At 47.2% G+C, this 24,679-nt stretch overlaps 1 protein-coding gene across 2 annotated transcripts in view; it reads right to left on the bottom strand.

Annotated features, from left to right (window-relative positions):
* The window catches only part of LCMT1 (leucine carboxyl methyltransferase 1), a 1,102,354-nt gene that overhangs the window by 828,367 nt on the left and 249,308 nt on the right, over positions 1–24,679 (bottom strand). The gene's annotated exons all lie outside the window — the stretch shown is intronic.

Raw genomic sequence — 24,679 nt, 5'->3', positions numbered from 1 at the left:
TTTCAGTTAGTGGCACTAAAGCACTATGGACTGGAGTAGTCTAATCTATGAACCCCATTCATATCCTCTGAGATGAATCTGGGGAATGTGTCCCTTATGGGGAGGCACCCCCTGTGAGGCTAGGCAGGTGAGCCCACTAAGCAAGACCCTCCCTAGGGATCTGGGAAAGTGGCACCTCACTGGGATGGACTCCCCGACAGGGGACAAGGGCTCCCATTTCTATAAGGAACTTTATCTGCGTATTGGGAAAAGACTGCCGTTACCTCTGCTTTGCACTCCAATCCTTTTGACATTACTCCCATATTGTTGGCTCAAGGTAATGCTGGAATCCCTTTTAACTCGGCAGCTGATGAAAAACAACACACCCCTTAGAAGTACGGTAGTGAGAATAAAGAGATGAGGAACCTTGAATGGAGGGGGAAGAATCTTGCGCAGAGGAGTCTCTTTGACGCACAAACATCCTGGAGTGGCGGAGCTGCGCTACATCACAGAGCCAGTGGTAGCATGGGGAACCAAAGAAGCGAGACCCTGGGAGGCCAGCTTCAAAAAGGGTGACATTGCAGACACAGAAATGGAGACGAGGGAAGAACAGTCTTAACTGGCGGCATGACCATGCTGCAGCCGTGCTGGGTCTGGGGCTCAGAGAAACAACGTTGAGACCAGGGAACAACGGAGGAACAAATCCTCCGCTCTCGGTGCGAGGTTCACTGAGACAGTCATTTTTAGTCACTGTGGGAACCAAGAATTGAGGCTCCTAGATCCTGAGGAGGGTCGAAAAAACAGCGGAGCCAGTGATCCTAATTCGACTGAAACATATGTAGATCAAAGAGAAAACAATTGTATTTATTCTCTGAACAAGAAATGAATACATATATGCAGAAAAACAGTAGTGACACTGACGGGATTGTTTGTTGTTCTTTGTGTTTTTGTGTGATGACCCTATGTTTTCGTACTTTTTGTTGAAATAGATGAGATATTGTAGGTATGTGTGAAGGTATGAGAGAATAGAGACTGATGATAAGAAATATATGATGTTTAATAAGTTTGAAATAAATTACATTGAAATTATTTTTCTATATGAAAGTAAAATGTGTCTGTTTTGAAAATTATAAAATTTGTATATTTTTGGAAAATATTTTCTCTAGCCTCATTTGTGTCTAGGTCCATTGTTTATTTTTGATAGGTTTTGGATACAGAAAGATTTTTAAGTTGAACTTACTGACTCAGACTATCCTTAGCTTCTTTAGGTAGGGAAATCCCACCTTGGCACAGGGCAAGTTAGGCCTTCCTGAATTTTAAGTTAATAAAAGTATTTTGTTTGAACTTTGAATCTGTTGTCTGTGTCTTGCTTCATGATGCCTTCACAGAAGCCACAATAGAAATGCACAGAACAGGCAATGAACCATGACTGACCTACCCCAGTACTCAGACTGAATTCATGTGACGACACAAGACAGCCTGGCATGCAAGGCAGAAGAACGCAAACAGGGCATCCGTCAAACCCATGAAAGCATGGCTATGGTCTGTACATGGCCCACTGCCACATCATTCGTGACAAATGCATGGGTGATGATATCGCAATGACAAATACATGCAGACTGACGACTCTCACTAAGTGAATGACGTTACGTATACCATGATGGCCAATTACTCTCCACTGTAATGAATACAACGTGCCCCCTACACATGTACTGAGTTTTGCAAATTGGGGAAAATCACATCAGGACCCAAAACATGTTCCCTGACCCACACACCGCCATGTCACACACAGTCCATTCATGTTTTGCAGGTGACGCCGACTATCTGCAGTTACCATGGCTGATGACCCCTGTGAGGAACCCTGGTACACCACATTGAGCACATATTTGGAATGCTGAAAGCCAGATTCAGGTTCCTTCACCACACATGTAAATCCTTGAGAAAGTGGGTTAAATAGTAGTCATATGCGCAATGTTGCACAACTTGTGCATACAGAGGAACATGAAATTGCTGCCTAGTGAGAACTATTTCCCCCCCGGCTCAGATGAGGAAGACTTTGCAGGTGAATACAGGACATCACAGGACATACGTGGGGAAGTGAGAGAAGGACAAATGATCCGCCAGGACCTCATGGCCATTTTCTGACATTGCAAACATGCACCCCATAAATGCACTGAATGCACATGTATCAACATCATGGAATAAAAACTGTTCATATAATCATGATTCAACAGTGTTTAATGATCACAACAAGTAAGCCCCAGCCCCATCACCATCACCCACTAGTGCTTCCTCTTTTTCCCTTTTTCTGCAGGCTTGGAAGCATGTGATGTACAGCGCTGTGAATGCCTGTGTGAGATACTTGCCAAAAACCCCTCAGTAGGGGTAGCGGACAACCAACTCCCCTGCAGGCTTCCACAGTGATGTTCCATGGTGAAGTGAATGGCCCTGGCCATGGCATGGCTTCATGGGCGGAAGATAACTGTTCTGCCAGCTCCCTCACCCTCGGTCTCATGAGGCACTGGCTGGAATTGCTGTGCACTGTGCTCCTGCACAGACGATCTATTGACCTAGACAACCGTCTGGATGCCCCCTGTATGCAATCCTGCATTGCCTGGGAATGTCCCAATTGTTCCTGCGTTATTGCGTGCATCTCTGCCTGCCTCTGCTCCATTCTGTCTATCTGATCCCATATAGCATGTAGTGTGGGGCCCAGGACAGGCTGTGGTGACTGTGTACGTCCATGGACACCCTGATGTGCTGAAGGTCAAGCTGGCTCAGCCTGCTCATCGGAGGACGACTCCGGTTTGTAATGTAGAGCATGGTGGGATGACAGATGGGAAGGAAGCGAGCACAGTGGCGAGAGGCTACGCAGGGGGGGGTGGTTCAGGGGAAAAATGGCAAATGGGGGAATGTGGCTGGCTTGATCTGGGGAATGCTGACTCAGATAGCACATCTGCAGTGGTTGCAGTGGCCTGCTGGCATTGTAGGCTGCTGTCCCCACTCGGGCTCATGTGTGAGTCCACCGTTGCCCCAGCTGTAATGGTGTTTGTCCCTTCTGCTGGTGGCGCAGCTTCCACAACTGGGTCCTGTGGAGACCTTATGAACCTGTACTTCTCAACACTGGGCGTGGCCATAGACAGCACAGTTCCATGGGGCCTTTTCTTTGCTGGCACACTCCCACTCCCTGAACTGTCTTGGCCAGTTGGCTTTGAAACACCAGTTGATGCTGGTGTCCTGGGGGGGTCTGGCCACCTCAGATGTTTCCTGGGTGTCTTGAGTGCCTTTTTGGGAGACATTGAAATGTGCGTTCGTACATTGGTGCTGAGGTGCATAGTGAGTCAACATTCACTATCACTTGTACTATGGCATCACAGTGTGTGGGGCATCCTGGACCGGGGAGGAGGTTGTGCATCATATGTCTGGCAGTGTGGAAGTTTCATGCATTGAATTTGGGCAACCATGTGTCAGGTGTGGGGTGCTCTGTTTGCTTTGGACGTACAACCCTGGGACAGATTGACCTAAAGGGTGTCCTGTCCGTATGTGTTTCGGGACAGTTGATTCTTGGTTTTCTTGTAGTGCAGTTAGTGGATTGTTGTGCATTTAGTTGTGTGTGAGTCATGTGGGCATTATGTCAGAGAAAAATTGTCAATGTGTGTGTTAAGATGGATTTCTGAACTCTGTCCTGGAGGGGCAGAGGTTCAGAAGGCCAGCCTAGTTTCTTGGACCAGGGTAACCTCTGGACAAGCCAGACCAATCAAAGTAGCGATCGCGGCGGTCAAGACTAGGTCTCAAGAGGGGTGAGGGTGACTGAAAGCCCGCAATGAGCACACAAAGCAAGGACACTTACAAATTACTCCAAGCAGGTGTTATATTAAAAATATAGACACATTCATTACAAGGCCTTTGTAACATTGACTGTAGCGAGAAATCACAATAAAACTCAAGTAAACCAACACATACCAATCAAATACAATATATATATATATATATATATATATATATATATATATATATATATATATATATATATATAAATACAAACAAGTCTAACGAGTTAGACGCACGAAATGTGTAGACCACCTAGATGGGGAGGAAAACAGGCAGTGCGAATAATAGTTAGACCCAGTCCGCCTTAAGAGGCACCTAATTAAAAGGAAGTCCGAGCCCTACGAAGTGTGGAGCCTTGTGCTCAAAAGTACCTGCACACGCTGGTGCCAACGGGCAAAGGGGAGTCTCCTCGAGGGAATCAAGCAGTTCAGTTCGGTGATCAAATGAAGATGAACAGAGCTCCGCGACTCAAGCGCAGCCTCCACTGTGGGCAGAAGCAGAGCGCGAGCACAAAAAGGCGTACTGTTTGACACAGCGGGGAAAAGCTATGGGCTACTGCAGGAGGGCGACCAGTTTCTAGCGATGCTACTCACCGGTCCCCCATGCAGGCAGACCCAGACTTCTCTGCGTCAGTTTCAGTGCTGGCAGGTTCGGATACGAGCAGGGGACGTTTCGGCATCGTGTAGGATTCCGCAGCAGCAGAAGTTAGAGTTGAGGATGTCCCAAGCGCAGTGAACCCGCACAGTTTGTTACCACAGCAGGGCAACGGAGCGGCCGTGTGTATTTCAGCCCAATGTACACTACTCACTTCAGACCTGGGGATGCCAAGTGTACGAATCGTGTGAGAGTGGCAGGAACTGGTAATACAACAAAATCTGACGGCGGTTACAGAGCAAGACTCCGGGGTAGGCTGGTCAGTCTGCTGGATGGCCCAGAGACACTTCCGAAGGCTTACCTGCAGGAGATGGTGAAGATGCCGAGAATAGTTGTTCCCACTATTCCAAGGGGTCGAAGTACGAGTACAGGCCTTCTCGTTCGATCAGAGGTAGAAAGGGTTTCACCAAGCGACAGCAGTGCAGAGGAGCAGTCCTTCAGCGGGTCACCAGCGATTCCTCGGTCCAGCCTCGTAGTTGCAGGATACTTGGCTCCTGTATTCCTTTGTTCGTGAGAACTCAGGAGATCGACATGGTAGTGGTGTTTCCAGCCTCCTCTTATCCACGGTTCCCTTCACGCCAAAACGGAGGGGACCCAATGGGAGATCTGCTCACAAAACACTCACACCATACGTGGACCTATCACGGACCACGGTGGTCCCAGGCATTCACGACACACTAAACTCTCTGGCACCCAGGATGTGTATTGGGACCAGGCATCCCAGTCCACATCCTGGAGGCACACACAAGGCCTGTAGAAGGCCGCAAAACCTTTATTTTTTTGTGGGAAAGTACATGCCCAAATAAGGAAGGCCCCGGGTCGGCTCGACCTGGGGAAGGTGAAGGGGGCAAGACGGTCAGCGGGCAGGACAAAGAGCCTCGTGGTCTGGCCATTTTGGGAGCCAGGCCACCATTTTGGGCTAAGCGCGAGAAACGCGCTTAAACGCCAAAAGGAGCTCAAAAACATAAAGAAACGATCGCTGCCACGAGAACCGTCCGTGATTCACTTGCACCGTTCATTAACAATCCAAAGAGAGTATCTAGGGCCTGTAGAAGACTAGAGAACCAAGAGAGCAGTAACTTAGCTTACAGTGCCCTCTTGTGCCATGTTGCGCGAAAGCTGCAACATGATGAAAGAACTACGGAAAACAACGTTTCCCGGTACTGACTGTCTTAAGGGCATGTCAGTTTCCCCGTAAGAATGGAGCGAAAGCCCAGAGCAGTGCGGCAGAAGGCTGCACTTCTCTGGCAAAGTCTAGATCATGGTGAAAACAACAGCAAAAAGTTTAGGGGTTGCCACATGGAAGGGAAATTACCCACAATTAAGAAATATTTCCTAACAGTGTGGCTTCATGGAGCAGTGCCATTGATGCGCTTGTGGGTCTGACACACACATCCAATGATGTATAGGTATGGACATGGGCTTTGTGAATGATTCTATGATGGCTGTGTTGCTTGCGGATGGGTGACTAGTGTGCAGGCAAGGGGTGGTTGTGATGTGCAAAATGGATGTGCATTGTTTTTTCAACCTTGCAGTGCAATGGTGGTACTTGGCTAGGTCATCCCTGCCCCATCCTGCCTTGGTGTTAAGTAAGGGTTGTCATGGCTTCACTGCCTCGTGTTGTTGTAGCCTTATGCCTCACATGGATTTTGTATGCATTTCTGGGTTAGATGTTGCATGCATACATAACAGACAGTGAGTTTGTTTATGCCTCCATGGTTGACCACATATGGGACCATATTGTACTCAGGTACTCACCAGATTCCCCCTGGCTGCTAGCTCCGACCTCTGCTGTGCCCACGCTCTTGATGACCACTATGTGGAAGATTCCACTAACTATGTCCTCCCAGGAGGTGAGTTGCAGAGGTTCTACTGTGCCACCACTAGTTGCAGCTTCTCCCTACGGTGGATGGATATTAGGCTAAGTACCCTGGTCTTCAGGTCATTCCATCTCTTCTTCAAATCCTCCATGTCACATTGGACATGGCCTACGGCCACCACCTTGTACCTGATCTCTACCCATATCGCATTTTTGAACTGTTGGCTTGTCTTGAGGTTTTAGGTCCCATATAATTCCTCTGAGTGGTCCACCACCTGCTCGGAAAGTACAGTTAGCTACTGCTCGGAGAGGTTTGGCTTCTGCAGCCTCATATAGGGAACTCTGGCTGTCCCCTTTCCTCCTGAAATTTCTCCACTTGTCTGGGGGTTCGGATGGCGCTCCTATGTCCTGATGTCTGGCGAATCGTGTTTTCCAAAATGCCCGCCGCTGTGCTTCCTTTTGGTGCAATGGCAAGTTTCCGCCAGCGGAAATTCACTTGGTGGAAATTTTGCTGTGTTCTACATGGCAGTAAAAGTAATACCGCTGATTACTGGCAGAAATTTCACAATTTCCCCGGTTTTCATTACCATTACTGCTGTTGTTTTGTGCCCACGCCCATCATGTTGGAATATGGCGGAAATTCTACTGTCCAACACGGCAGTAATGCTAATTCCGCTGCAGCATAGTTACCGCCAATTATGGCCTGGACTCGTAATATTCGTCTTAATGACTAATTAGCCTTGGTGCTAGTGCCGACCCTCACTCTCTCGTATAGATGATGCATTTTCCTCCCTAGCCCAGGCGTCCTTATTCCCCAAATTGGTATTGACCCATACTGTCTATTTTTCTCTAACTAGCTGTGAATGAGGGCACAAAGGCAATTGCCTTATCAAAGATCGCTCCAGGTATTTCGAAGCTGAGCCAACCCTATCGAGGTTGTTGGCTCTAAAGGGATATTATGAGTGTGCCTTTCAATCAACCCCCACTCTGTCTTCTTCCTCTCATGCCCTGAGCTCCTTTTCCTGTCTCTAACTGCGATCATCCTCTTTCTACTCTCCTCTGTTCAATTGCATCACCCTGCCCCCCCTCTCCTATTTCTTCCTCCTTTGTCCCTCAGATGTCTCTCCTCCTACAATCTACCTCCACCCTCCAATGTACTGCCTCCTATCACTCTCCCCTTTCTACTCTACTACTCTCCCTATTCCATACCTCTACTACTTTCCCTTCTGCTCACTACTACTCTCCCCTCCTAATACTACTGCTTCCGTCCCCTCAGTTCTACTACAACTCCTCCCTCTCCACACTACTACTCCACGCCACCTTCTACTCTGTCACCCACCCTTCACCCTCACAAGCACTTTCATCACTCTCTGCTCAGCCTCTAACAATCCCACTCACTTACCTTGTGCACAGATTCACCACAAAGTGACACTTGTTTTCACCAACCAACACCTCACCTTTTTTTAAAAATGCCTTCACAGTCCAGTCCACTGACCTTCCTACTGAAGGTCTCTTGGTTGGCTAACTCCTCCTCTTCTGCCCTCACACAAATAACCCACACCTTCCTGCCTCCACCTTTATTCTCCACCTCCTTCTCCCATTGGTTCTCTTGGCCTGACCAATTTGTTTCTGTTTTACCCGCCTAGGAGGTGTAAAGGGTCAGCATTCACAAAAAGCCACACCACTTTTTCCCACGGAGGGCCGCCATGCTGTAACAATGGCGGTCTGCATTGGTGAATGTACCAGTTCTTGTTTGGATGCTGCATTGCAGCAAACTCCCAGGTAAGTATTGGGGAATTAAGTCTTGGTTTAAGGTACTTCACGGCACAATAATATGAGCCCCTTTGAGGGGGCTACGTCTCTGCTGCTTAAGCTTGGCACTGATCTTCAGCAGTGCGCCACATTCCCTGTGCTTGCGCAAATCTTCTGTAGCTACGTGCTTCGATTCTCTCTTTTGGTGGCATGGAGAACACAGCTGACTGGATCGTTCGGCTTAGAGACTTTGATGGGCTATGTTCATATGGCTTGTCTACCTGTATTTCGGTGGATTGAAGTTGACTGCAAAGAAATAAGACAGGCAAACATTTGTTTGCAGAGGTATGTAGTGATGCAAGGTCATACCTTTCAGATACAAACAGGTACTTGGGATGGGTACAGGAATTGGTGCCATCTCAACTGCCACTGTTCACCTACTGAGGTAGAACTGACTCTTACTTCCACGCTAGTAGGCCACCCACCCCAGGCCAAGTGAGGTTCCTATCCTCCAATGACCAGGTCAAATAACTGACACTCTTTCTCCCAAGGCCTTCCCTTTCCCATGGCCACTAGCTGACTCACACCTCCCCACCCCACCCCATTTTAAGGAATACCTGATTTTTGTATCTCCTGGAGAAATAGGTCAAGTAGCGGGAAATCCGTAACCAACAAAACCTCCTCTGGGCGTCCGAACATTACGATTATTCATATGCTGTCTTCTTGTTGCGACACACAGACTTTTGTTGTAGCTTGTTGGTATAGATCCATGTTACCATTGACAGATTATTTGCGACATGCTCTCCCACATGCAAATCTGCTAATGCAACCATGCTGGCCGGGACAGCAATTTCCTTTCTCCCTAAAGACCTTGGACCATGACTGGGAGATGAAATTTCGGATCTGTTTCTCCCGGAGTGCACATTATCCATGGCCCAGGTTCTTCCTCTGAAAATAAGTGTTGAGGTATTTGGGCTCTGGTGATTCCTCCATCTGTTCTGGTCAATCCTCTGCCTCCAGGAGAGGGCCTGCAACCGTTTGGAGAAGCCCAATCTCCAAAATCCCAATCTGCTCTTTTTGGTACAGAATCAAGCCAGGATTCTAGGTTGTCCAGAAACTTTAACATTTTATTATTTCTTGGCGAGGAAAAGGTCCAGACTTATGCCAGTCCACTTAGGTAGGGATGTTCGTCCCAGGGTCACTGTTTGGTAAGGTGGAACAGGTCACCTTACTGCAGAACTTTCCTTTTGGACACAAAATCCCAGTTTATTTCAGTGGATTTCTTGGCTCCACTGAGGCTTCTCTAGAATACAAAGCCTGCTAATGGGCATTGGCAGTTTGTATGGCCTCCTCAAGGGTTTGTTCATACAGTTGCCACACCCACTTCTGTAGATACAGGGGTTACAAGTCAATACATTTTTTGAGTGAAGGTGATGCTCGTCTTCAATCAAAGGTTTTTCTTCTTATCCATTTGTTCAACAGATCTATGGCCTGGTAAGACATTGGTCGTTGGGTTTCTCCCTGTCTAAAGCATAGATGTCTCAACCATATGCAAGAGTGCTCTGGGTCTTCGCCCGGTCATTGAAGTACTCCCTGATTTGATGCTTCATGTGTGGTTGGGGGCTTGGAAAGCCTGTTGATCTTCTCCCATGAACAAAGGGGCAATGTATGTATCTGGCCCATCAAACTATGACAGCCTGCAGTCTCTGCCAACCTCTTGAGGTTCACGAAGAAAGCTGCTGGGTCTCCGCCAATGCCAAATCTCTGTAGTATGGCTGGTGGCAAAGTTAGCTGTTCTCACCATTGCCTAATGTTGCGCTGCAATGCCGTAAGACTTTTCTGGTGCTGCCAGCTGATGATGAATTGGCCTTCCGCCAGGATCTTTAACAAGTCTTCAATAGCTTTGGGTGTTGTTTCTGCTGTCCTGGAACCGGTTTCTTCATCAGAGGGCGGAAGGGCAGTCTCTTCTTCCTTGACTGAACTGGTGGGTTTTCTCCAATGCTGGAAACAGAGAACAACTCAGAATGTCTAATTGTCCTCTGCTTCCAACTTGGGCGAGCTTCCACTGGCTGGTCTTTTCTCTCGCCTCACGGATCTCACCTATTAGGCTTTTCTGGGGGTCTCGGACAGGATGTTGGAACAACTCAATGATATCACAACATATACCAAATTGAATGGTGATCCACCTCAGGACATTAAGACCCTCATAGAAACCTCAATAGATAATGCAATGGACAACGACTGGATTAGCATCAAAACTAGCCAATTCCTTACCAACAAACGCCCCAGAACACTGGAGTTTCATGGCCTTCCGAAAATCCTTAAAGACAATCAGAATCCCCCACTGAGACCTATAGTTGCGGGGACGGAGAGCATATTTGACCCCCTGGTTATTTACGTGGACCGACTCCTACAACCCCTAATCCAGGAGATCCCGACATATCTTAAAGATACCACAGACTAAGGGGGCGCTGTTGCGCACATCAAGTATGGCCGCCTAGTTTGAGAGCTCCGGCTCAGACAAAATCCTTTTTTGTCATAAATCCTCTCAGATTCGTCCCAGACTTCAACAAAAGTCAGCATCCGAGAGCAAGAAACATAAGGCACAATTTGGGGGAAAGAGCGGTGGAAATCCGTGCCCGTGTTCGCAAGTTATTGCGACTGGTGTTCTTGGCGGCTAGGTGAGACCCGCGTGGCTGCCTGGAGGCTCCACAAATGCTTGGACTGCAGGCCGCGGTGGGGGAGGGGCACCGCGCGGCCTACGAGATCCTGGAGACAAGGAGAAAGCCGAGAGGCCGCCAGCCCCCGAGAAGATCGCGGCTGCAGCAGTGATCGCTCCTCGCGACCCTTGGAAGGAGGCAGGAGGAGGCAAAAACGAGAAGCGGGACCCGGTGGACGTCGACCACCTTCATCCGGTGGGACTGGGAGTGCTGCAGAGCCCGGCCCCAGCCCACGGCGCCTGGCGGCGCTGCCGACAGCTCCTCGTGACACTGCCCGCTGGGGTGCAAACTAACTTGACCCGGGGGCAGGTGCGGTGGGAGTCCACCTCCCGCACATATCAAGTAAGTGATTTTGGGCCGCACCGGGGGCCCTATTCCCGACGTCCGAGAGGCGAACCCCCTACGATACGCGGCCTGTGGAGGCAGCTGGGACAGGGGGAGGCCCCACATCGCAGTTATCTTGATCCAGATATAACCCCAATGGATACGGGGGAATAAACACGGATCCTTGGAAGTGGTGGCATCCCGGGGTCCCAGTGCGCCACATACATGTGACTGAGGGGGAGAACGACCTCAAGCCCTAGAACGTACAGACACAATTGGGGGACGCCGCTTTTATTGGTCTGAGCGCACTGCCTAACGCTCCAACAAGGCCCTCACGAATACAGACCGGAGAGGTGGGGGCTCCCACCGGCGCAGAACTGCCGGAATTACTCAACTTATAGAAGCGAACCACCATATACCAAGGGCAGACATACAAGGAAACAACCCTTCCCCATCCTGAGCCAACCATCAGTTCATTGGGTGGCAATACGTGGGAGAACACAGTCCACCCCCAGCAGAACATAACAGCACATGGGCCGCAACAAGAAGAAGGGAACAGGAGGGAAAAAGACTGGCCCAATGGATACCTACACCAGTTCGCAACCACAAGGGGCGACTGGGGGGGGGGGGGACCATCAACGTTAGATGGGCAGGAGAATGACCCGATAGATCGTCTGGCAACGCTGGTACAGAATGGATTCATGGCTGTGAATGTAAAACTAGATGACATAGTGGCGACGATCGGATCCCTGAAAGCACGTGTGGAGAAGGAGAGCGCGCGTATTACGCAGGCGGAAAACAGGATAAGTGTAAGCGAAGACACGATATTACAACACAGCCGAGACATAGCCCACCTCCAATCTGAATTGCACAAAACTCAAGCCAAGTGCGAGGATCTTGAATCGAGGTCTCGGAGAAATAACATTCGGATCGTCGGGGTATGGGAAAACTATGGCAAAGGACCCATGGAGAAACAAGTAGAAATGCTACTGAAGGACATCCTAGGCGCCGACTCCTTCTCGGAACACTTTCTGAAAGAGCCCACCGCACCCTAACACCGCGCCCGAAACCAGGAGCTCCCCCTCGAACTATAATTGCACGGCTCCTTAACTATAGGGACAGAGACACTATACTTCGGCTATCGAGGGAAAAGGCAACCCTACACCATGATCAGAATAGAATCCACATATATCCGGACTTTTCGACCACTGTGCAAACGCAAAGGAGATCATATGAAGGAGTGAAAAGACAATTGCAAATGCGTAATGTGCCCTATGCCCTTATCTTTCCGGCAAAGATGAGAATACAACACGGGGGACGGGCCCACTTCTTTGAAAACCCCACAGAAGCCGAGGCGTCCATTCCGTTACCCCCCAGAGACCGAGCGGCGGACCAAAATGTGAGACCACAACCAAGAGATGAGAGGCGAGACCCAACAGACTGAAAAAGGAATGAAAACCAGCTACCTGTCGGCTGAGGCAAAATTGATAACTACATAACAAGGACGAACTGAACAAACACTCATGATCACCCAGGCCGTGATTCTCTAGCTGGGGCGCGCCAGATGGCTGAAACTAGTGACGCTATGGAAAGCTCCACCAGTTCAAGGGAATATTAATTACAGGGGGGCATTGTCAAGTTGGGGAAGATATGATGTGGGTGGAGGATTAAAATATTGCAAGTTGTTTAGCTCCGTTGAGCATTGTGGAAATGACCGGGGGGAGTTGGGATATTGGGAATCAGTTGAAAGAGTCCCACAAGTTCTTTAAAAATGTGGTGACAGTGCGGCACATGTAACTCTCCTAAATAGCAGTGCGAGGTGGGGCGTGATGAAGAAATGTGGATATGGCTAACCCCAATACGATGACCCGAGGGTTGAGACTAAAGCTCCTCACATGGAACGTCCGAGGGTTGAATAACTGAGCCAATTTAAAAAAGGCGGGGACCTATGTCAGTCGACACCACCCCCAGATCGTCATGTTACAGGAAACTCATGCGCTGCAGAAAGTAAACACTGAGCTTTTGAAGGGATGGGGTCAACACAGATACTATACTGAGTACTCTTCACATGCGAGAGGAGTACTCATCCTGATCCACCCCTCAGTTGGGTTTCAATTTGGTAAGAGCAAGATAGACCCACAACGTTGCTACGTGATAGTGTGGGGAAGCATTGCAGGGGAAAAATTGATACTGGTGAACACATATGGCCCAAATGTGGATGATCCCCATTTTTACACAAATGTAATACAAGAGGTGAACTTCTCTGGTGGCGAGCAAGTGGTGTGGGGAGGGGATTTCAATACCATTCTGGATATCACACTAGATCGCTCTACATCTAGACACAGAAACCCCACCAAAACCGCTGGTATCCTACAACAAATCCTGGTACAATTCACGCTAGTGGACGCCTGGAGGGCTCTTCACCCCCATAAAAGGCAATACTCATTTTACTCCTCAGTGCATGACACAGAGTCCCGTATAGATTACTGGCTGGTGTCTGCGTCAATCATGCACCAAATTGACAGTAGTGAGATGCTCCCCCATACCCTATCTGACCACTCATCTATCCTTTTAAATATGACACTGGAGAATATAAAGCCCCCTCCCAGAAGATGGAGAATGCCACCCGATATTTTCAGAGACTCCACAGTGACGGAGGCACTACACACAGAGGTGGAGTTCTTCCTTGAAACAAACAAAGATTCAGTGAATAGCAGTGCAACTCTATGGGAGATGTTTAAGGTTTGGATGAGGGGGGGGGAGTCTGATCTCCAAGTCCACGGGGCTGTTGAGAGCCGTCAGGATGGAACTGGCAGAAACTGAGAAGCGATTGGGCGAATTGGAGATGCGATACACAGCCGCGCATGAGGACAGTTCCGGGCGGACATTAATGGTAACCTGCAGGAATTCAATAGACTGGCCACTAGGGAGCTGCTGTATATGGCAACCCCAGTTAAAGCACGCGTTATGGCGAGGGGAATAGGGCGGGTCACACCCTAGCCAACTTGTTGAAGGCTGAAAAACATCATACCATGATTCCTAGCATAATAGCGGGGGACGGTACGGTGGCCACAAATGAGGGAGATATAAATAGAGAATTCACCCAGTTCTACACTGACCTGTATGCTAATGTAACGCTCACCTGATTCCCGTAGAGGCGCCGGTCTTGACTGGGCGTATACCGTATCTTCAAAGGTGATGTGTAACACACGGCTGGCTCTTTGGGCTGGACCTCTGTGCACTGTATGTCTGACTCGAAGGGTAAGATGTCTTCAGATAGAAAATATGGGATTAAGGAACTGGGTTATTGAATGTCTCTCTCTTCTTCCCTTTCTCTTCTCCTGTAGAACCCCAAAGGTTAACGCTCTCACCTTAGGTAAGTGAACGCCGTGCTCTCCATCTGCCTCGGGGCAGGGTGCTGTAACCAGTTTCTTCACTGGATAAGGGGAGCAGGCCTCTTGACTTCAGAGGACTGCTGTCCGTCGTTTACTGCACGAACGGTAAGTTTCGAGTAATTCTAATGTCTTTAAAGTCTTTAGTAATGATGTTTCTTGTTTTGCAGGGTTCCGGCGATGGCGGATGACGGGCTGAAGTGAGTTGAAGATGGAGCCCGTGTGATGAATAGAAGCGCCTGGAAGCACGTAAGTAAGCGCTTGTTGCCTGCTTCACGATGCGCTCTAACTGTCTTTTTATTTTGCAGGTACAAGTTCGGAGCGGCTGCAGGGTGCCGGAATACCCACTGGGTTAGATGTGGAAAGGAGTAATGGCACGTGAGTATTAAAGTTCCCCAATGTCTTTAAACGCACCTTGTTTTGTCTTTCAGATGCGGGATGCAGCGCCGAAGGCCTCCGGAGCGTGCGAAGAGTTGGTAAGCTTTTGTCTTTCAGATGCCGGAATACAGTGTGAAGACCTCCGGAGCGCACGAAGAGTAGGTAAGCCTTTGTCTTTCAGATGCCGGAATGCAGCGCGAGGCGTTGGTGACAGCCGATGGACCAGGTAAGTGAAGAGCTGTCACTGAAGACCGTAATGCTAACCTGTTCTTTCTTGTCTTTATAGGTGTTGCTGAAGACTGGATTCAGGATGGTAAGCCTTTTTCCTTAGGCCCAGGATCAGATGCAGAAGACACAATGAGCGTTCTGCTGCAGAGGATGCAGAATAACGCAAAGCAAGATTCATCCATCGGGTGTGGTTTAAATAGCCTCCTGTAGTGCTTAGTAGTCTCCTTCCACAGCCACGCCTAGGTAAGAAAAGAGTTCCTGCTTTCCAGAAGAGTTCCAGTGTTCTGAATCTAGGGAGTGGCTCCTGCCCCACCCAACAGGAAAAGTAGTTCCAAACAGAAGAGGATCAGAGGCTCAACTGGCAGGCAAGTAAGCAGCATGGTCTGCTGCAGGTAAGTCCACCCAAGCATTATGAGCCCGGCGCTTCCAGCGCTGGGACTGGGCATATTTATGAGCCTGGTGCCACTGGCGCCAGGACTGGGTCCAAAAGGTCCCAATTGGGACTGGTTGGCACTCGGAACCTGGGTTATGGATCTGCTTCCAAGGGAGTTGGGAAAACCCTGACCTTTTGGAAGCAGAGATCATGACAGCTAACCATGATCTGAAAACACCACAAGAAATTGGAGAATACTTAGGAAACATTACACTCCCGAGGCTGTCAACAGAGCACAGACTGTTGCTTGACCAACCCCTATCGGTGGAGGAAATTAAGGAAGCGATAAAGTCACTAGCTAATGGTAAGGCACCCGGCTCAGACGGATTGAGGGTCAAGCTGTACAAGGAGCTCGGCGAGGAACTAGCCCCGGTGCTCCTGTCTGTGTGGCAGGAGGCCTTGGAACTGGGGACACTCCTAACATCCATGAGAGAGGCTATTATAACGGTGCTCCTCAAACCCAGACGCCCGTCGAATGAAATGTCCTCATATCGGCCTCTATCCCTTATAAATTGCGACGCCAAGATATTTGCAAAGGCACTGGCCATGAGACTCCTGCCTAACATGCCAGTACTGGTCCACCCGGACCAGTGCGGGTTTATCCCTACCAGATCCACTGTGTTAAATCTCTGCAGGCTATTTGGCATCATGGCCCAGATTAAGCCTACTGCCCAGGCGGTGGCAGTGTCTCTGGATGCCGAAAAGGCTTTTGATTCGGTGTCCTGGAGATACCTGTTCTTGGTGCTGGAGAAGTTTGGACTAGGTCCATACTTCCTACAGTGCGTGAAGCTCTTATATACCAACCCAGGGGCTAGGGTATTGACGAATCGCGCCATGTCTGATTGGTTTATGCTGGGAAGGGGTACGAGACAGGGGTGCCCGTTCTCCCCAATATTGTTCGCCCTCACGGTGGAACCAGTCGCAGCAGTCATTAGAGAACATCAAAGTCGAAGGGGCATATACATGTCAGGCCTGACCCAATCCATTTCTCTATATGCAGATGATGCTTCTTTTGTATGTCCGAGAACCAGATACACACCTGGGGCCAGTGATGGGGGCGGTACAGGAATTTGCAGAATACTCGGGATACAAAACTAACCGTTACAAATCGGAAATCTTTCCCTTGACCCCCACCACTAAATGCCCGGAACATACACATGGTCTAAAATGGTCCCCTGATAAGATTAGATATTTGGGCGTGATCGTGTCGAGAGATAGAGCCTCCCTATTGTCGAACAACCATGATTCCCTATTGGACACAATTGCCACTAAACTCCGTTTTTGGGCCAAACTCCCCATATCGCTCATCGGCCGGGTTGCTGTATTAAAAATGGTTATTCTCCCCAAACTATTATATGTATTCACTAATGTCCCGATATGGCCTGGTAGGCAATTTTTCGATAAACTTAGGTCTATGGTGGTGGAGTTTGTCTGGTGTGGGGGGACGGCCAGAATGAAGTGGGAAAAGATGATCGAACCTTTATACAAAGGAGGCATAGCAGCACCAGATTTTGAATTATATTACTTAGTGGCACAGACCCAGTTTGGTAAACATTGGTATGACGAGCAAGACACCTCACCCCACGTAGTCCTAGAGACGCATGCAGCACGTCCGACCGACTTACGGTCCGTTCTATTTAAAAACAAACACCAAGATGAATGTCCATTCGACCCAGTTAGTATAACAGTGCATGCATGGTGCAGGATCTTCCACAGGCTCGGGCTGGAGTCACCATACTACTCGGAGGCCCCGTTCTGGAACTTCCCAGGTATAGCACCCACGTATGACTCTGATGTGCAAAAGACATGGGATCCAGAGAGACAATTCAAAATCAAGGACATATTCCCAAATGGAAAATTTATAACATTGGAGGAATTCAAAACGGGGATGGGTAGAGATCAATTGATGGTTTTGCAATACTATAGAATGAAAATGGCATTTAAGGCTAGATGGCCCCTGTTCCCTGATGAGCCCCCACCACACCCGTGCCTAGCGACCCTGGCCACCCTATCGGGAACCAGTATATCGGGACTGTACACGTCCATACAGGCTAATACTCCTACTGTGAACTTTATAAAGGCCTCCTGGGAGTTAGATGTGGGTGCTGCCATTAGTGATAGGTCCTGGGAGAGGTACTGTGACCTGACCAAGAGGGTATCTATGAATGCGGGCCTCCGGCTGATCCAATTTAAGATTTTGAACAAGTTACACTACACACCCCAAAAATGGCAGATGTCAGAAATGCGGGGCCGATCAGGCTGACTCGTTCCACATGTATTAGAGCTGCCCACTCATATATGCATTCTGAGGGGAGGGGGCAAAAATTCTGGAAGAGGTTACGCAGATAGCGGCAGACCTCACACCATTAAAATACCTGTTTGGAGATATAGGTAAGAGATCCGAGGTGATCAGAAGGCTCTTTAACATCGCATGCGCGGTGGCCAAAAAGTGCATTCTGCAAAAATGGAAGAGTGTACAGGCACCGCACGTAAATCATTTCCTCAAGGAATTAATGTATGTAAATGAGTGTGAAGAGTACTATGTAATGACTTTGCCAAGCCCATGTAAACCGAAGGACATCTGGGCCCCGCTCAGAGTACATTTATGTGAGATGGACTCGAACAGCAGTAGCCCTGCAGGGCCAAATAACACGCCTACTCTGTAAATATTACACGCTATGCTGAGAGACTGTATTGAATGTTTATGGTATATACATGCTTGAATTGTCGTGCTGCCGCACTGTAGTTGTGTACCACAACTGTTAAATAAAGTTTTTTTTAAAAATAAAAGATACCACAGACTTCCTGAACTGCCTTGCAGAAATGTCAGCTATTCTTTACACCTCGATACCCCACAATGAAGGCATTGATACTGCTGATTGGCTACTCTCCAACTCTGAACAAATCCGAGGCAATCCAGAATTCATTATCGAACTACTTAGGCTGATCCTACACAATAGCTATTTCCGATTCCAAGGGACTTTCTACAACCAGATATCAGGAACATCAATGGGGTCCACTATGGCCCCTGTGTATGCAAATTCCTTCATGTACAGATTCAAATCAGAACATGTCTTGAACAATCAAAGATGGTCCACCAAGATTATTCTGTGGAAACGGTTTATAGATGCCATTTTTGGGATCTGGTGCTGCACAAGAGCCGAATTAGATGACTTTTTGTCCTACATGAACTCAGTACACCCAAAGATCAAATTTACGATGGACGTTGGAGAACCAGATTTACATTTCCTAGATGTTAGACTGAAGATCCATGAAGGAAGAATAACTACTACCATCTATCATAAACCTACAGATGCCAATAACCTGCTGCACTTTACCAGTTTTCATCCCAAACCCATGTTGAAAAGTCTCCCCTACAGCCAAATATTGAGATTGAAGAGGATCATATCTGATCCAGCGGGTCTGGATGTTGAATGCTCTCAACTGATTGAACGCTTTGAAAGATGAGGATACCCAGATGACATCTTACAAGATGCCAACATGAGATCTAACCATCTAACACAAAAGATCTATTAACGCCCCAAACCAAGAGCAATTCTGCTCACCTGATGTATATCTCAAAGTACTCGCGACAAAGTTTTCAGATTAGTAATTCTATACGAAAACACTGGAACCTACTACAAAGCGATGAACACCTAAAAGATCTTTTTCCAAGAACATCAATGATGGCATTCAAAAGAGGCCGCAATCTCAGAGATAGACTCGTGAAGGCTGAAAGACCCAACAAGGATAAACAGAGGCTCCTTCAAACCAATAAAATGGGGACCTTCCCATGCCTCAATTGTATTAACTGTAATAATGTGATTAAAGGAGATACCATCTCCCACCCATTGACGGGCAAAAAAATAAAGATCAGGTGTTATATATGCTCTGAAATGTCCATGTGGAAAACTATACATTGGACAGACTACAAGACCATTGAAAGAAAGGATATCCGAGCATAAATCCACTATCAGGTGCCACAACCAGAAATCACCAGTGGCAAGACACTTTATGGAAGCCTGACACAACATCGCACAGTTGATATTTCAGGCCATCGAAGTTGTAAAAAAAACACAACGTGGTGGTAACTACACAAGGCTCCTATCCCAAAGAGAAAAGTATTGGATCTACCTTTTGGAGACCAAACACCCTATGGGCCTCAATGAGGAAACATCTTTGAACTGTTTCATATAGAAACACTACATATCTGTACAGTACTAACACTATAGACCTTTAACTCTTCTTTTTTTTCTTTTTTTGTGCCATCTTTAGGTTACATGCACACTCCCACAACATATGAGTTGTCCTACAATTGACATTCTCTTAACCGATGAACAACTTATATCCTATCATATGACTAAATATGTATCTGCTATTTTAGAAAGTGACGTTGTTTGCTAAACTTCGAAACCTAGAATGTAAGGACAACAGCTCCCTGAAGTGGATTGTCCAGTAAATAATGTGGACGAATGTGGAACGATATATCTAAAGATTAGGACAGATATATGGTCTTATGGTAGATGATGAGTTGTTGTACAATTGTCATTTCCTCAACCAATCAATAATTTGACTGTTTTTCAACTGTGGTAAAAAATGTGACTGATGCTTTTAAAAAAACTCTGTTTCGATTTTGACCTATATGCAGACCGTTAAGAAAGTACCCCATTTAGGCGTGCTGATTTAACAATAATGTGAGAAACCAATAATGTGGTTATATAGTACACGATCATTATCCGCCGTTGAATGTATTACTATGATCACACCGAAGTGGCCTCATTACATTTACCATCTGGACCGTTTATTACCACAATTACCTACCCCCTTTAGAAATAATGATCTGTCGAATGTGCGGATCTAGACAGAAATACATCTGGACAGCACCTGATCTCATCACCAGGAGTTAACACCAACAGGCACACTTTGTCTATATGGTAAACTTGACGTCTATCCATATACTAATAATGTGGATTATGTTAACTAATATACTCGGAAAGAACCTCCAGTACACATATACATGGAACGCAGAATTTTGACACATATAAAAAAATTGCTTTATCACGTATTGCACCATTGAATAGTTAAGTATCCAATCCTGTCAAAGATGTCTGCCACCATAAGATATCATCATAGACGTCCTTTCTTCATTTTCTTTACTACGTTTCTTCCAATTTGTGGTCTGAGGAACGCCCACTATAGAAAAGCCTGTTTGTACACAATCCCCTGTCTCCATGGACACGGATCAAGCTATGGAACGCGTCCAATACTTCACACGATTGACATTAGGTATGCGCTACTACCGTACTTTTGCAACATACTCTATTGCTGTACTCCGCCCTTAGACAACCTCTATGTTCAATGGAGTCATACCAATATTTTTAGCTCTTACAGAGAATGCTCGTAGCGTCTAATATTTGTAGACACTGCAACTTGTTGCTGTTCGCTATACCGCGCGCGACTCTGTGACGATACACATGTCCCAGTGGATACGATCTTCACCACAGGAGGCTCTTTTGCTTCACCACTGGCTATCATTAGGTTAGTATTTTGCACTTGTCGTTGACCTACTTGTCCCATTTCCTATTTTGGCATTATATATGTATTGATAGTTGTGCTATTTCAGATATGTACATCTATACACCCTTTAATTTTCCAAATTATATTTAGCCACTCTTTTGCAGCAGTTTATGAATGATTTCTATGCCCGCACTTCAACAGTGAATGGTTTCCCTTAGAGGAATGATATTAAGATTGCGCCATTCTGTGTAGCACCTCACGATTTGATGTGAGTTCACCCATTCAACTTACCTCTTAAATACAATATTGTTTCCACATTTCCCAGGCATTTGCCACCTAGCATTCCCAATTACAGTCATCAGTTTGTCAGCTGAAATGTTCTGTAGACTCTTACTCAATATTATAATTAAATGTTACTTATTAAAGACCTTCCTATTGAAGTGAGACCATCTACACTAGGTCTCCGCCTCGAGGATCTTACATCCCCCACCTGTAGACTCGCACCTAGCCATGGATAGAATCCAACACAGACTCTCATTGAACCGCTATAAGAGTCCAACATGTTTGTTTCACAGATTGTTTTTGGTCACTTTCTTGTAGTGCCTGAACGCTATCCACCAGATCGAACCAGTACTATAATTGTTGAATCCACACAGGACACGGAACCTACCTATTAGTACTTCAACCCACTCCATTTCTGAGGTATTGTGTTTTTCCCTCTTTTATGTGCCGTCTTCATTACTGTGCATGTACTTAAACAGGACTCCTCCCTGTAATCTAAAACATCATCCGTCACATTCACAGTTACTGCTATTAGAGGTCGAACGAGACCCCTTGATAGTTTTCTGATATATTTTTTCCCACCCTGTTTAGCACAAATTAGACTAGATTAAGGTCTAAAAATGTATGGTACCTGAAAAAATGTATAAACGGATGATTGTTTATCTATATAGTATGAGACACTATATGTGTGATTTCACAATGAATAAGTTACCGATTTACTTGAGCTATGTCTAACAAAACTTTTTCTTTTATATCTTGTTTGCTTCCTCTATGTATATACTATTGTCAAAAATAGCTCCACAGAGGCTTCTGAAGAAGAGGATTGTCCTCGAAGCGCGTCAAGCCATCCATAGTGGAATCCCTGTTAACTATGTTTATGTAGACAATGTACTGTTTTTCGTGATTACCTCTGCCTCCATTACCATTTATGAATAAATGGGAGATTATTCGCCTCTATTTTTTAATCCCATTAACAGTACTCTTGCTTGATCTTAATAAGGAACACCATAATCTAACTTCACAAGACTCTTCAATACAATACTTAAACCTTGTCCTAAATAATTATGCCTTTGTTGCCTAACCCCAGAGTGTGCAGGGGACGGGAGGACTCCAATCTTGGGTCCTCTTCCTCAGTTCTGGTCTCGGACAGGATGCTGCACTCTTCCAAGAGGGTGGAGTGTATATGGATAAGTCTCTGTTGTAGCAGACCCCCCCAAGACAGTTCTGATTTCCCTGAGAGGAGATACAGAAGTTATTTTTGGATCTCAAAAACCTCTCAGCCTAGGGGCCATAGGGCTTGCAGATGCCCAGGAGTCGAGTCTCTGATTTCTCGTCCATGTTCTTCCTTCAGTATCTTTGTATCTTGACATGATGAGTCCCACAATAACACCACATGCCACAGATGTCCCAAAGAACACTCCAACTCTGAAAACAGGTGAACAGTTTTTTATTGAATAATTAGGCAGGATGTTGGGCCGTCCCCCACTCATCTAGATGAAGCATTTTTCTTCCAAGCCCAGGTGCCTTTATTCCCCATGGTAGTAACTCAAGCTTATTGACCCTATTATCTATTTTCTAAATGGCTGTCAATGAGGGCCTAAAGGCAATCCCCTTGTCAACCTAATGTGACAAGGTCAGTGTCCTGACCTTGTGAATAGGTGATGGGAAACCCTTTCAGCCTGGGGTGGGAGGCCTACCAGGGAGGGTCCAGTGTCAGCCCTAACCCAGAGGGGGGGGGAGTGGCTGTTGGGGGGGGGGTCCCATTTCCTCTCTCCTCCCCAAGTGCCATTCTTTTTTCATTAGTAGTACCAGTTTGCATCATCCCATGCCTCTTAACAAAAGTACTGGCCAAGTTTTCACTTTCTTTTCCAGAAATCCTACAGAAATCATAATCATGAGTGAAGCGACCCACAGGACAACAGCTCATCTGCTCCCCACATCATCCAATATCAGAAACCAGCTGGGGAGACAGAGCCAGCGAAAAGAGAGCGGGAGCTTCTACAAGAGTGCTTCAAGTCCCAAGTGATCCATGTAGCTATACCTCTAGGGAAAAAGAGAACGCTCCAACACAGAGCTCGAGTTCCTTTGTGACCGCATTCGATGCTGCACATCAAAACCCATCTTTGGTACGGTAGGTAGCAGAATTGCTGGGCTGCACTAGACCACCAGAGATTAAAGCAGAGCAACAACCATTTCCAAGAACTGAACTTAATTTAGGGGGAACCAAGCCACAGTCTTGTGAAACGAACTCTGACACTTTGCAGCAACTCTGAATCGTAGAGCCAGTTCAAGGTTTTTTTATTTTCTAGGGCCATCCATCCTCCTTAACCCAAGCATCTGTAACCAACTGTTAGTGCCACCAAATATTGACCCCTACTCTCTAAACACTGCATTGCAGGTGGTTCCCTAAAAGTCAGTGAAACCTAAGCTCCCTCTGGGATTTCCTAACACCTATTTCTCTATCAACGGGCTACTGTTCTAACAGGCACAGGGATAGTAACGGACACTTACTTGTTTGATTCATGCTGGTTCAGTCACACCCACGCTCCCCTCTTCCGTCTACTCTATCTAACCCCTCCCCTTTACGCCTCCCACCAATCTTCTGCCCCTCCTCCTAGTTCTGGCATTCCACCCTTTCCCTTTATTTCTCCTCCCACTCCACTTAACCACTCCGCCTCTATGCTCCTACTCCCCTCCTCCACACTACTACGCCCCTTCTTCTCCCCTCCTCACCATCACTCCCTCCTCTGATTACCACTCCCATTTTCCCACCAGCTGCTTAAACATCTTGCTTTCACACGACACCATTCAATTCACATTCACTCATTATACTAGTACACTCAAACATGCACACTCACACTGTGGAGCCACTTTCACTCCTAAGCCAATGTCTCACCTGCTCCACTAAGCTCCTACACAAGCCACCATCCCCTCTGCTTCCTCTTGCTGGTCTCTTGGTCGTCCTCCACCTCCCTCTCTGACCCCACTTGAAAAACCTCACTTCCTGCTGCCCATCCCCTGCTTAAATCCTCCTCCTCCTAGGAGGATTGCCACCTTTCCCTGGTCAATCTGTCCCCGTCTTCCAGACTTAGGGCATGTATGTGCGAGGGAAAATCTTGAAAGGGGGGCTAAGCTGTGCCAACTGTCCATGCTCAGATCCACTGCGTTCCAAAGATGGCGGTGTAGCCGATACAGTGTTCTGTAGGGGAAAAGAGGCTATATGAGGTCTGAGTCAACAAAAGGTTGCTCTTGGATGCTCGTGCACAAACAAAGAGTCAATTGTTGAGTAGAAGAGCTAAAACCAGTGCCACCAAATGTAGTAGACTATGTGCTCCGATTGTCTCATTACTGTTATTGATGCACCAGTTCA

Source organism: Ambystoma mexicanum, chromosome 2q (assembly GCF_040938575.1).
Source record: "Ambystoma mexicanum isolate Mex_15411 chromosome 2q, UKY_AmexF1_1, whole genome shotgun sequence".
NCBI classification, from domain to species: domain Eukaryota; kingdom Metazoa; phylum Chordata; class Amphibia; order Caudata; family Ambystomatidae; genus Ambystoma; species Ambystoma mexicanum.
This window is presented reverse-complemented; position numbering and strand designations above follow the sequence as displayed.